Raw genomic sequence first — 13,925 nt, 5'->3', positions numbered from 1 at the left:
CTCGGAGGATTGTTGCGAAGATTCCATGGAGGGAACGTGCCCAGCATAGTGCCAGGGCGAGTCCCCTGCAGGGTGGTAGCTGTAGGGTCCCTGCCTGGTCTAGAGCCTGGCTAAATGGAAAGGGCGCGTGCACCCCGTCCCCCAGCGCTGGAAACTGTTAAGTGCATGCACGTGTAGAGCATGACTGTTTGGGGCAGTCAGCATGCTCAGAGTGAGAGAATGATCTATTTCGGGATTTTTAAATGACTGGGCTCAGCAGACCCTGGCTACAATTCACGGATATTCCCACTGTGGAAGCTGGGTTTTCCTTCTTGCCCTTCCTGTTCGTCCTTCCTCTTTGGCTATTTCACATACACACAGGTTCACCATACACCAAAGGTAGCAGGAATCAGAATTCACCTGCGAGCTGTGGTCTGATAACCCCCACAGCTCCTCTGTTAAGGATTCCTAGACCTTGAAGGGCGAGTCAGTCATATGATTGCGCCAGCAAGCAATGCTTGAGCACTAGCTGAATACATGGTGTTTTAATGGTGATCAGCAAAGAGCCAAAGCACTGAGGAATGTCTAGCTGCTTTTGGAAGTTTCCAGCAACTGCTGGGTGCTCCCTGTGCCATTGCCTCACACGCATTAAGTCTGGATAACCTTGCTACCCATTTGTAGACCAGGACCATTCTGGCGGCACCCTCTATTTGACCCACCCATCATGCCCCTTCTGTGACAAGAGGGAGTGGAGGGTCCACACCTCCAGGCTGGCTGCCTCCCGGGAGAGACAGAGTGGATGCGGGTTTGGGCTTGTGGGGTGATTTGGCAATGCTTTTGTTTAATGACTGTTAACTAAGCCCAGGTGTGCAGACCCAGTGTTTACAGAGTTCTGGTTGGCTCAAGTTGGAATGAAGAAGATAGACGTTTGGGGGAGTGGGGAGGTGGCATGAATAATCCGAGAGCCATTTGTTTAGGGCCTGGAGCCAGAGATAAGGTATTTTTGCAGATCTCCCTAAGTCACCCAGACAGGAACTCTTTTGAATGTGTGCCTACAGTGTACATTGGCTGCTACCGGGACCAGGTTCATGCACTTGTGGACCATCTGGGGACTCAGGGCAGCCACAGAGGATGTCAGGGGTGAAAGGGTCTTAAAGAGCATCTAGTCCTTCCTGCCCATTTTTCAGCTGGGAACTGAAGGTCCAGGAGGCAAAATGACTTGCCTAAAGTCACTTGGCTGATGGAGCTAAAAGCAGAATCCAGGGCTGCAAACTGCATCCTCCTGCCTGGTAGTGGTCCTCACACTTTATTGGGCATCAGAATGACCTGGGGAGCTTGCTAACATGCAGATTCCCAGGGCACACGCTTAGAGATTCTGACTTAAAAGTGGAGTGGAGAATATGTGTTATTAGCGACACTGCTGGGGGTTCTGATGAAGGTGTGTCCAGCACCCTCGGAGATACACTGCTATAACACACAGAGCATTTCCTTCTTAGACTGATGGAAAAGCACATGGGGCACTTCCTAGAGCCACGTGAGCTGGTCGTGGGCAGTGGGGGAAACAGGCAGGGGTGCAAAGAGCTCCGGAGATGAGAGCACAAGGGGTTAACCCCAGGTTTAAACCACATTCCAGAGTGACTCTGGCATGTCAGGAGTCTTGACAGGCACACTGGTCTCTGCTGTGTAAGGCCATGCAATTTGGATGTGGCATAACCCTGGACAACCTGTGGGTCACACGTGACTCAGGGTCCCTATCTGTAAAATGGCTCTGATAATGGTAGAAGGAAATAATCTGCAGTACTAGATTATCGTGAGGATGAACTGACACGATGCACGAGACACACCTTGCCAGCCCTCAGTAAATGGCAGGCTCTCTGGCTGTGCATAATTGCTAGGGGAACAAGGGGCAGGGGCACAGGGTGGGGGGCAGGCTTCTGCTTAATGTCTTTATAGAATGGACTTCTGCTGTGGATTTCATTTGAGGAGAGGAGTTCCGGTTCTGTAGTTAAAGAAAAGGTACAGGTCCTTCCGGACCTGGGCCTGAGATGCAGCCACCTCCTTCTGCAGAGGTGTCCTCGTGGTTTGTACTGCGTATGGGAGTGCCTTTTTCGGGCCCTGACCCATCCCGCCCATGTCCTTGCATCCCTGGCAGGTTCCAGGGATGGGAAAGGTCAGACTGAATAGGGACTGTTTCTCTCCATTTTCTGGAGGTGGAAACTGTGGTCCCTGGAGGCTAAGAGGCTAGTTATGGGACCCTAGGAGCTTCTGCCCCATTCTTCTGACTGTCAGATTGGAGGGTCAGGGCTACCAGCCCCAGCTGGCCTGAGGCCCCTGCCTGAACTCCCTTCCAGGAGCTGGTCCTGCTGGCAACCAGCAAGCCGGTATCTTGGCCAGCATGTGCCACTTTCCCGTTCTGGCCAGTTTTGCTGCAAGTCAGGTTGGCCCAACCTCATCCTCGCTGCACCAGACACTGTAGAAACCATTCTGGGCACAGAAGGGTAGAGAGAGAGGGATCCGGGCCTCATCTGGCCCTGCCGTCGGCCGAGTGAGGGAGTGGCTTGCAGCTGAGCTGTGGAAAGGGTGAGGGTGCTATGGGTGCACATTAGTGTGTGTGTAGGAGAGTGTGGCTGTAATTTTAAAAACACGGCTTCAGAGTTGGGTGAAGAGAGGAGTAGACTGAGTGCCTGGCCTGGATGGGAGGGTTCAGGAAAAATCTGAAGAAGGTGTCTGTGTCCTATGGCTGTGAGGGCCTGAGAGGAGCATGTGGCGCTGTGTGAGTGAACGGGTTTGAGTGAGCTGGTGCATGTGGCACACGCAGGCACATGAGCTGTGTGTTGGCACGTACTGGTGTGTATGCCTGCTCAGGAAGAGAGTCCTGGCCCAGGAGTCACAGCTCTGGGTTGAAATCCCAGCTCTGCGACCACTGAGCTCTGTGACCTTTGGCAACACGCACCATCTGGAAGTGAGAACATGAGGTTTCTTCCTGCCTTCCCAGCCGTGGCGTCTCCAGAGGGTGTGTGGGTACGTGGCGGTGAAGCAGTGTGGATGAGGGAGGGCCTCAGGTGGGGAGAGGACGCCTGGCAGCTGGCCTCTGGGAGCCCCAGGCTGTGGAAGGGGAGCTTTGCTGCTACACAGACTGAGAAGGGGCAAGGGGAGGCGAGGAGGAGTGAGCAGCCTGTGGTTGAGGGGAGTAGCTGGCCTGGTAAGTGGCTCTAAACAATCCTGTCTGCTGTCTGGGCTGGGCCCTTCTCCAGGGGTGGAATTTCTGATGTGTCCCGTTGCCCGAGGCGAGGCGGGCGGGGCATGGCCCTCCCAGCTGCAGCTGCCGCCTGCTCTTTTGAAGCTCAGCCACGGGCCAACCACCCCCTCCCCAAGCCGTACTCCCCAGCCGGGCCTGCATTCCTCAGCTGCCTGAGGCGGCACTTCTGAGACTGCCACTCTGCTGTGCTCCTGCCGCCTGGGGTCTCTCAAGTCCCTCCCAATAGGGCAGGCCCCTGTCCAGCTGTCCAGCCACCTCCTACTGCCTCCCCCTGCCTGCCACCACCACCCCCCCAAGCAGGAGTGGGAGGCCCGGGCAACCCAGGGCAGTCCAGTCACTTCTTCTCCCCGGGAAGCTTAGCTAGGGGCAGGGTATGGGCAGGAAAGGGCTGTGGCCCAGCTCTGCACTCCACTCAGGGGTCCCAGAGCCCCCCCAGCCTGAGGTCCTGAGAGGAGGCCTTTGTGCTGCACACTCTCCCCCTCCAGGGCTGAATACAAGATCATAACCCCAGGCCCCTCCTGGGTCAGGCTCTAGACTCAACCCCTGAGAACTATGTGGCCTTCAGGCCTAAATGGCCCATGACAGTCTTGCTAACAGCTGCCTCCCACTGAGAGCATCTGCGTGTGGGGCCTGTGCGTGCCCATCACATGAATCCCCCTCAGGAATTCATCCAAGGAGGAGTAGGTATCCCGTTCTACAGATGATGAAACTGGCTCAGAGAAGTCCGCTCACCCAGGAGGCAGCAGGATCGGGATGTGAGCTGAGGCCGGCCCGGAGCTAAAGCCCCAGTCTTAACCGCTCTGCCCTACGGCCTGGTGCCCCAGACTCAGGACCGGTAAAATCCAACTTGCCATATATCTTCCAGAAGGAGCTTCCTGGCCAGCCCTGACCCTGCTGTGCCCCTGTGCGGCCCCCACCCCGTGGTCTGACCTCCGAAACAGCTGTGGCATGGATCATGACCTTGCCCACTGGGCCTTCATTCTCCTCTGCAACTCCACCAGGAGGTTGGCAGGACCCTGACCAGGAGGGCTCCAGGAAGCCCCGTGGGAGGAGCAGTGCCTGGGTTCCCACTGAGGCAAGACTGGAGAAGATCTGTCGAAACAGTGGCAGCAGGAAGAACTGAGTCGGGATTCTAAGGATGGTAAAGGTTTTAAAGCCCCAGAGGCTCTGTGGTTTGCTTTTTTCTTAAGATTTCTTTTTCTATCATCATTCAGTTTTTGTTTGTTTGTTTGTTTTCTAAAGATTGGCACCTGAGCTAATATCTTTCCAATCTGCGTTTTTTTCTTCTTCTCACCAAAGCTCCCCAGTACATAGTTGTATATTCTAGTTGTGAGTGCCTCTACTTGTGGCATGTGGGACACTGCCTCAGTGTGGCCTGATGAGCGGTGCCATGTCCACACCCAGGATTCGAACCGGCGAAACCCTGGGCCGCCGAAGCGGAGTGTGCGAACTTAACCACTCGGCCATGGGGCTGGCCCCTGTTTTTTTTAAATAAAGAGACAATATAAGTGGAGGTTAAGAAATGCATGGACTTCAGAGCTAGAATTTGTTTGGATTCAAATTCGGGCTCTGTGACTACTGTGAGACCCTACCTACCTACGTAAGTTATTTAAACTCTCTGAGCCTTAGTTTCCTTATCTGTAAACTGGGTGGAATAATTGCTTTCCTGTGGGGCTTTGATGAGATAAGCATGCCAAGTACTTAGAAAGTCCTGGCACATAGTGAGTGCTCAGAGATATTTGCTATCATTGTCATTAAAATCTCATTCATGTCCTTTGTAGATAATATATGTATGCAAAAACACCATAAAAAATCACTGCCTATGCTGTCACTTTGATATCCTTTGTAGGTTATTTGCTTATTTTATTTTTAAATTAATAAACATGAGTAAAAATTTAAAAGGTATACAAGGATTTACAGGGAAAAATTTCCCTGATCTGTCTCTTACGACCCAATTCTCTCCAGAGGAAACCTACATTATGGGTCTCTTGTGAACCCTACAGAGCACTCCCCCCTCCCCCTGCAGACATACAGACGCTCTCATACCATCACGCTCTACAGTGTAGTGACTGCTCACTGTTTTGTGCCTTGCATTGTTCCCCGTAGCAATATAGAGGCATAGAGATGCTTCATCTTTGTTTACTGTTATATGGTGTTTCATTATATATATTATATGAATTCCACAGAAGTGGAACTCATGGATCAGTGGGTGGGGGCAAAGTTTGTGTTAGTGTGGGGAAAGGGAGCAGGGGTTGGGACTTCTGTTCCCAGGACCCTCCTCTGCTCACCCTGAGCACCTCTCCCTAATCTCGGTTCCTTGGCCTGGACTCCCAGGGCATGCTCAGATACAAAGTGTGTGGCAGCCTCAACTGACCGCCTGTGCCAGGGCCCAAAGACGTCTCCTGTTGTTGTCCAGACCATGCAGGCCCCACCTGTGGAGGGGCCTTCGGCCTCACTGCCTGAAGGAGAGGCCCAGGGAAAGGCAGCTGGCCCTTCTTTCCTAAGGAGCTGGACCTGAGTCGGCATGAGCTCATGCCTGGAGCCAGCCCAGCTTCACTGGCCCTGCACCTGAGCTGCCAGTGGTCGCCTTCTCCCAATCTGGGCCATTGCACTTGGTCCCAGGTACACACAGGTTCCTGCCAGCTGAGAGGGGCCTCCCAGGGCTGCAGCCCTTGGGTGGGGCAGGACAAGCAGCAATTGCTCAGTCCAGCGAGGTTTGGTCTCCTCCCAGGTGCCTGGGTTGACTGTCTTGACTGAGCTGGTAGCGTTTGTTGATGGAGAGAGGGACTGTTGTGGAAATATTCCCAACCAGCTCAGGTAGAGATGGAAAACAGTTGGTGCTCAGGCAGCCTGACAACCTTGGTGGGTGGGGAAAAGGGTTTTATAAGGACACTACCACGGCTCTGGTTCTGTTTGTCCTTCTGAAAGAGGCTTTGCCTGCAGACTCCGCCCTCACTCCCTTTACAGGAGCACCAGGCACCCCAGCCTCTCCATGGGCAACTCTGCCCCTTTAGAGCTCAATTCAACTGACAGTTACTGAGTTCTTGCTGTGTGGCCAGATCTGTGCTCAGCTCCAGGGCATACCGAGCAGTGGTCCATCCTGATGTGTGAGTGAGTGCTGACTCTGGAATCGGACCTCCTGGGCTCACATTTTAGCTTGGCCTCTTAGCTGTGTGACCTTGAACAAGTTACTCAGTTCTTCTGTGCCTCATTTTTCTATCTGTAAAGTGGAACTAGCAGTGGTAATAGGCACCTCCTAGGGCTGTAGAGAGGATGGAAGAGTTAACAGGCATAAGGCACTTGGAACAGTGGTTGGCACGTAAAGAAGCAGGCAGTGAGTGTTATTATTATCCCTAATACTGTATTTCCATTATCCTACCAACATGAGCCAAACAAGTGACATGTTGCTCATGCCTGAGGAGCTTCATCCTGGATCTTTTCAACTGGAAGGCAGAGTTGGCTTCTTGGTGGCACCCTTTACGGCCACCAAGCCTGGTCTTTGGGCCTCAGGAGCAGAGATGAACGACAATTTCCTTAGGACTGAGGCTCGGGGCCAATCCTTCCACAGGGGAAGGACCTTATTAAGTTCCTTTGGAATCTCTTACCCTGGTCCTGCCCTACAACCCTCCTTGGTGACAGACCTGATCATAGAATTTGAGGCAAGAGAGAGAAAAATTAGGCAAGAAAATATCTTCTTTCTCTTTTTTTCTCCTGAAGATTTTTGGAGGGGAGGGGAAATGCCTTACATTGGACTAAATGATGGGGGATGGCCCAGAGAGGTGAGTGGCCAGCCCAAGATCACACAGCAGGGCATGGCAGAGTGGAGTCTGCCTCTCCCTCTCTCCTCCTCCTCCTCTCAGATCCAGCCTGGCCTCCTTTCCCCAGTGGCTGTTGCCCTTGCTGGCCAACGCGGGGTGGTCACAGGTGTGGCTGCCCCGACGCCCTGGGCATCCTGGGAATGAGGCTGGCTTTGTTGCGGCCCCAGCAGCTGCGGCCCTTGGAGTTTCCATTAAGCCGTTTCCGTGCCTTCGGCAGGAGCAGGAGGCTCGGCATTTAAAGGTCACCCGGCTTTTGAAGCTGCAGCGACATTAATAGCTTGGGAAGGAAACAAGCCTGTGCAGGGGCAGGAGGACAAGGCGCCTCTGTCAGGGCTCCCCCGCCTCCTCCCACTGGGTGCTCACACACGTACACATGCACTTGCACACTCGTACACACTCACACAGACCCTGAGAACCTCTTTCTGTCTCTTGTCCCCCTTCTCTTCTCCCCCTTTTGGGGTCCCTCCAGCGCAGAAGCCAAGAAGCTTGGGCAGACTTCCCTGCGCCCCGCCTGCCCCCATTGCGTCTGAGGCGAATATCGGACAAGGATGCAGCTGCCGGGGCCCAGCAGCTTCTCCATCAACACTGCCATTACCCACTGGAGGTTTCCCCTGGACTTAACCATGGTTACACAAGCATCCCAGGGGTCATCTGACCTCCTCTGGCGCCGCTGGCTTTTGCAGCCTGGGCTCCTGATGAGACAGAGCCCGGCCAAGCCTCCTCCTCCAGGAAGTGAGAGGGCTAGTGAGCAGGTGGCGTCTTGCCTGCCAGTGCTAATCACTTGGTGGTGGCTTGCCCAGAGCACCCTGTTGAAAAGGGTTCTGAGGTTGTGTGGGTTCATAGGACAATAATACCTGGATGGATTAGTGATGTCTGCCAAGGACACGGAATAGAAAGTGCTGGCAAGTGTGCCTTGTATTTCCCACCTTGGGAGTCAATTATTTTGAAACTCTGCAAGCCTTGGATTCTCAGACCTCTGGGGCGGTTAGGTGGTTCCTCTCCCTTTTAGTCAGTCTGAGAGTGGAGGTGGGGTACATTCTTGGGTTCTGGGAGAGAAGCTGCTGGTTGCTCTTCTTCTGGGAGCAGCCATGGCTTGAGCCCTGGGACACCACCTAGTGGCCTGGCATGGTGATGCCACTGGGCTGGGCCCAGATCTTAGGCAAGAAGGGACAGCAAGTCCCTCTGCAGGCCGGGATCACAGCAGTCACAGATGGATCACGAGACCAGTCCGTCGCTGGTCCCTCTGGAATTTTCAGAGGAGGGAGCCAGGGGTGTGCCGGGACAGAGCTGGCCTGGGGCAGTCTCACTGTCTTTCAGAAGAGTGACCCTGGGGAGGGGGCAGGAAAGTGCTGGCAGTTGGGACCTCTAGCCTCCTGGCCCCACACTTTCTCCTGAGGCCTCCTGTTCTAACCCCACCTTTCAGAGTTGGGTCTTTGTCCTCCTGGGGGCAGTGGAAGGTCAAGTCAGATCTCAGAGGGGGTCGACCTCCTGCCCTCTGGAGCTGACGCTGGCTTAGAAAGGGAACCAGCCTGCCATCAACCTTGTGTGCCAGGGAGGGGGCCCTGAGGCCAGGCAGCAGAAGATTCATGGGACCCTAACCACATCACTGACCGCCTTGGCCTTGGTCGCTTCGTCTGTGAAGCGGGATAGTAATGCATGGCCCTGTATAATGACAGCTTGCTGTGAGGACTGAGAACACAGAGGAGAAACTAAACGGCCCCCTCCACCCCTCCACTTGCTGTGAACCCGAGGAGGAAGGGAGGGGAAGACAGCCCGCAGTTACTGTGTTCCTTCTCTCTTTGCTTACCCATGTTACAAATGTCCACAGACAGTGCCGGGCACTGCTTTAGACCCTGGGGCACTACAGTGACTAAAGCAAAGACCTTGTCCGCATGGAGCTTACATTCTAGTGCGGAAGACGGTCAATGACAATGAAGTATATAATCTCTCAGGTGGTCTGTTTGATGAGGAAAACAAAGCAGGGTAAAGGGTCAGGGAACGCTGGCAGATGGGGTGCGTGGTATTGCCTCTCTGATATGTTGATGCTTGAGTAGGGACCAGAAGGAGGGGACGGAAGGAGCCCTGAGGATATTTGGGACAAGAACATGGCAGACAGTGGAAAGAATAGCTTCAGAAGCCCCTGGATGGGAGCGTGTGTGGCTTGTGGGTGGACTAGCGAGGAACCAGGATGGCTGGAGAGAGTGAGGCGGGCAGAGAGTGAGGGTCTGTGTGTGTGCATGGTTTGACGGCAAAGTCAGAGAGGTGGCACGGGCAGGACCATGTGGAGCCTAGTGGGCCACAGTAAAGCTCTGGGTTGTGTTTTGAGGACATAGAATGCGATGGGGGGTTTGGAGCAGAGGAACGACGTGATCCCTGTGATGAGTAGTCTCATGGGGGAGACAATGAGGGAGGCAGGGAGACAGGCAAGGGTGGCAGCAGTGGAGGTGGCGAGGAGTGGCCAGATTCTGGAATCATTTTGAAGATGGAGAAGACTGGAGTTGCTGCGTTGGGATGTGGGGTGTAAGAGAACGCAGGCACTCAGGACGACTCCTGGCTTTGGCCAGAGCCACTTGGAGTCGCCATTAACAGAGGTGGAGAAGGTGAGAAGGAGCAGGTCGCGGCTGGATGGAACCGTGAAGTTGGATGACCTGTTACAATGGAGGAGCTGCCTTTGGCTGTCCCAGTGGAGGCAGCAGGTCGGATGTGTGGAGGTGAAGGGCGTGTTCCCAGGAGACCTCAGGGCAAGAGAAACTTGGGAGCCAGTATCCAGTGTATAGACGGTATTTAAAGCCATGGGACTGGATAAGATCTCTCTGGGCGTGAGTGCAGCCCAAGAAAAGAGCCAAGGCCTGTGCCCGAGGCCACGCCAACCGGTCTCATTGGGTGCTTACTATGCTCCAGGTGCCTGAATAAGTTCTAGCACAACACCCCTTCCAGGTCCGTATTATCCCTGTTTGGACAAACGAGGAAGCTGAGGTTCAGAGAAGTGAGGGAACTTCTCCAAGTCACACAGCCTCACTTGGCCCAGTCAGAATGGGAACTTGGGCCTCTGGCTCCTGGGCTCTCACATCCCCCATGTGGGGCCCACCTGGCCCTGCAGGAGACTGGCGGGGATGACCTTGAGCAAGGTCAGGAGAACGACGCAGCATGCCTACCTCCTGGGCCAGGCCGGGAGTGACTCAGGCCTTGGCTGTCTGCTCAGCCTGGAGTGAAGGTTGGCCATTTGCCGCCCTGCCAGGCCTGGATTCCTTTCTGGGGAGGTGGAAGGTCTGGCTCCCTGGGACCTGGGGGAGGACAGGTGTGGGGTTCTGCTTCCCAATCCCCAGCTTGCTCACAGCTGTGAGTTCAGGAGAACCTTTGAGTCGGCCTCCAAGACGCCTAATGGGCTCAGCGGGTTTAATTCGCCTCCTTTTTCAGAAGACTGTCAGGGGTTATTTCCCTCTGTTTCCCTGCCCGCGCCCAGCAGCTGGGGTTCAGAGAGGTGGAGTGGTTTCCTCAAGGTCACAGAGAGGGCTCTAGGGCAGAGCCAACAGACACCCTTCCTCCCCTCCCTCCCCCAGTGCTGTCTGGGTCACATTTCCTCTGCTGGCGAGTCAGCTATGCTGTGCCCAGTCTCCTGAGCCTGGGGCACACGTGGCTGCATTTCTGAGGCTCCTTGGCTCCTAGCCCTGTAAGCCTGACTTGGCATTTTTGGCTCTTAGGAAGTGGGTTTCCTAATTCTGGCCTCTCTACATATTGGCTGTGTGACTTTGCAGAAGTTACCTAACTTCTCTGAACTGGTTTCCACAGCTATAAAATGGAGACAATAACATCTATCTCCAGAGTTGTAATAAAGATTAAATGTGAAAGCGCCTGGCACAAGTTCATAAACCTAAGTTGCCTGCCTTAATTCTTTCATGTGTTTTAAATTGCTTTTCATTTGAGCTGTGCTGGTTGCAAAAGGCAGGGTGGTGCGGATGACTCTGACCCCAAGGACAGTCTTTCTCTCTGCTCCCAGCCACACTAGTCACACCTCAGCCCTGGCCGCAGACTCTGCACCTGAGTTCAGCGAGGGGGAGAGGGACGGTCCTGTGAGAAGTGGGGGCCCCCACAGCCCCACCTGGTGCTAATTATAGGCAGCCTGGCTTTCGGGAGTCTGTGAGTCCTTGCAGATCAAGTGAAAATGGTATTTCTGTACATTGAGTCCTGTTTGTCTGCGTTTCTCATCACTGTTTCTCCTCACCCACAGAACTGCCCTTTGATGGAAAAGTCTAGACTTTGCCACCCCTGGCTCTGTGACCTTGGGCAACTCCCTCCTGGTCTTGGGTCTCATTTCTTCATCTGTAATGTGGAACAGGGTGTGCGGCCGCCTTCAAGTTGTCAGCTGTTTATATGTCGCAGCACACACACAAAATGCTAGTTCTCAAGGCTTTGCACCTGGGGTAGGAAGAGGCTGCTTGAGCTGCGATGTCTGATCCAGCTGCCCAGGTCAGCAGAGGGCTGAAGGAATTCCAGGAGTTGACATCCAGATGCTGGGGGAGCATCTCCTGGAGCCCCCGCCCCATCCACTCCGGGTAGCAGCCTGGCTAGTATACCAACTGCTCCTGGCTCTTGGCCAGCCTTCTGGGGTAGGGGCAACAACAGTCGAGCTGCTAACCATGTTCCAGGCACGGTGCTGACGATTATCTTGTTTAATTCTCATTGAAGCCCCATACGATAGGTGAGGGCATTGGGCACAGTGGGGAGAGGAGACTTGTATGAGGTCCCCCAGCTGGGCCTGGCGGAGCAGGAATTGCAGCCTGAGTCTGAAACAGGGCATTTACTATAAATGGCAGGAGTGAGAGAATGCCTCTCTGGGGCTTCCCAACAGTCAGAGAGGCTCAGAGCCCGAGGGACCCCTAAAGAGGGCTGTTAATGGGGGAAATGATGGCCTCATCATCTTCCTTCTTCCTCTGCCAAGGGTGGATGGGGTCCTGGCTTCCTTCTCCAAGGGACTGCCCTTGGCAAAGTGAGAGCTGGGTCCCTCAATCTCTCTTACTAAATTACTTGAGGGGCAGGGAGAAGGCGTCTTGACTCCAGAGGCCTTAGCACAAGGCGCTGACCCCTGTGTCTGACGACACCAGGACAGCAGATGGCAGCCCGGGGCACTGGCTTCTGGGGACTTCTGGCCCTGAGGTCCTCGTTAGAGGCCTCAGGGCAGGTCTCCTGAACACAGCATAAAAGCAGCTGCCGGGGTGGAACCGCGCCTCGGAGGGGTTGGGACAGAGTCGAGCAGCATCCTCAACCTTCCAGCGTGTCGGGAGCGGTGGGAGGCGTGGAGGTGGGGAGCTGGGTGTCTAAAGCCAGCTGAGGGAGGCTGTGTCATACTTGGCCACCTTCCCGTGTTGATTCTCATAACAAAATTCTTGGACTGATCATTTGAGGTCACCCCTCTCTGTCTCCTTGGGAAATGGCTTTGGCCTCTCTGGGCTGTGACTTCCTCATCTGGGAAGAGATGGGGTGGAGGAGGTTAGACAGTAAATCATACTTCACCCAGTCAAAGAATACTACTCAGGCATTAACAACGATGAAGTAGATCTATATGTTCTGACACGGGAAGATGGCTACAATAAATTATTAAGTGGAAGAAACAAATTGCATAGTAGAATTTATGGTTTGATCACATTTCAGTAAAATAAATTCCGACATATGGCAGTATATGCACAGAAAAAGCATCTAGATCTCCCTACACCAGAGTGTTAGCAGATTTTCTCTGGGGGTGGGAGGAGATTATTGTCCTGTAACATCAGTGTCCGGAGGCCGCCTGGGGCCCACGTGCTTCTCGTGTCCTGTTCTTGAAGAGGGCCTGCCTCCCTCGGACGAGGCAGACAGCCACCCAGCAAGGCCCAGAACAGGAGCCCTGGACACTTTCCACGTCCCCCTAAGGAGATGGAGGTTTGAAGGAGATAAGAACTCAGCATGGTGGCTCTGGGGCACTGGGGGACAGTAAAATGAGGTCCCATTTTACCTCTGAGGGGGCTGACCTAAAGGGACAGAGGGAATCAGTGGTAACGATGGGTTCTCTGGCCCCGGGGTGAGAGCTGGCACGTCCACCGCACCTTCCGCACCCTGCTGGTCTGGTCTTCCTTACGTCATCTGTTATTTGACTGCTGAGATCACGGCAAGGAAGACCATCCCGTTGATTTGCTCACACCAACTTTGCTCTATCGGCTGTTAAGATTAAGACCCCAAGTCCCAGAAAAGGGAAAACAGGTTTGCACCCGTTTCATCAAACTTAAGAACGTCCTTTGATGGAACAGTCCCTTAAAATAAAGCTGCTACTTTTCTACAATTAGCAAAATTACTGTAATCTTGGAATAAGCATGAGAAAGTCAGAACTTGCTGTTTTTGGACACATTCAACTCTCAGTTGATGCACTAACAGCAGTGCGACCTTGGTGGTCACTTCCATGTCCTGTTCTGTGTGGGCTGCAGGTTCCCTGCCGCTGATTTCCTGGAGCTCTGCACACATGGGACGCCATGATGGTGGCACCATGATGTTGGGACTGTGATGTGGGGAGATGAGGAAAGCAGGGGCTGGATGTGGCTGGAGACCAGAGGGGCAGTACATGGCCTATAGAGAGCCCCTTCTGCCCCAACCAGGTCCTCAGGGGTCCTTGGCAGTGTGTGTATTGGTTGAGACCAGTGGCTTGCGGGCCACAGTCCTGGGTTCAAATCCCAACTCCTCCACTTCCTCAGCGTCTAAGCCTCAGTTTTCCCATCTGCATAATGGGGATACTAGCACCTGCTTCATGGCCGTGTCAGGTGTTAGCCCACACAGAACACTTAGATGGTGCCTGGCCCAGAGTAAGCCCTTGCTGGCTGGTAGCTCTCCTGTGTTAGGAGAGAACT

General features: G+C 54.1%; 1 protein-coding gene across 1 annotated transcript in view; it reads left to right on the top strand.

Moving 5' to 3' along the window:
• CUEDC1 (CUE domain containing 1) overlaps nt 1-13,925 on the top strand; it is a 74,401-nt gene that overhangs the window by 41,261 nt on the left and 19,215 nt on the right. The gene's annotated exons all lie outside the window — the stretch shown is intronic.

Source organism: Equus caballus, chromosome 11, assembly GCF_041296265.1.
Source record: "Equus caballus isolate H_3958 breed thoroughbred chromosome 11, TB-T2T, whole genome shotgun sequence".
NCBI lineage: Eukaryota > Metazoa > Chordata > Mammalia > Perissodactyla > Equidae > Equus > Equus caballus.
The sequence above is the reverse complement of the archived record's forward strand: the minus strand, read 5'-3'. Positions and strand labels throughout refer to the sequence as shown.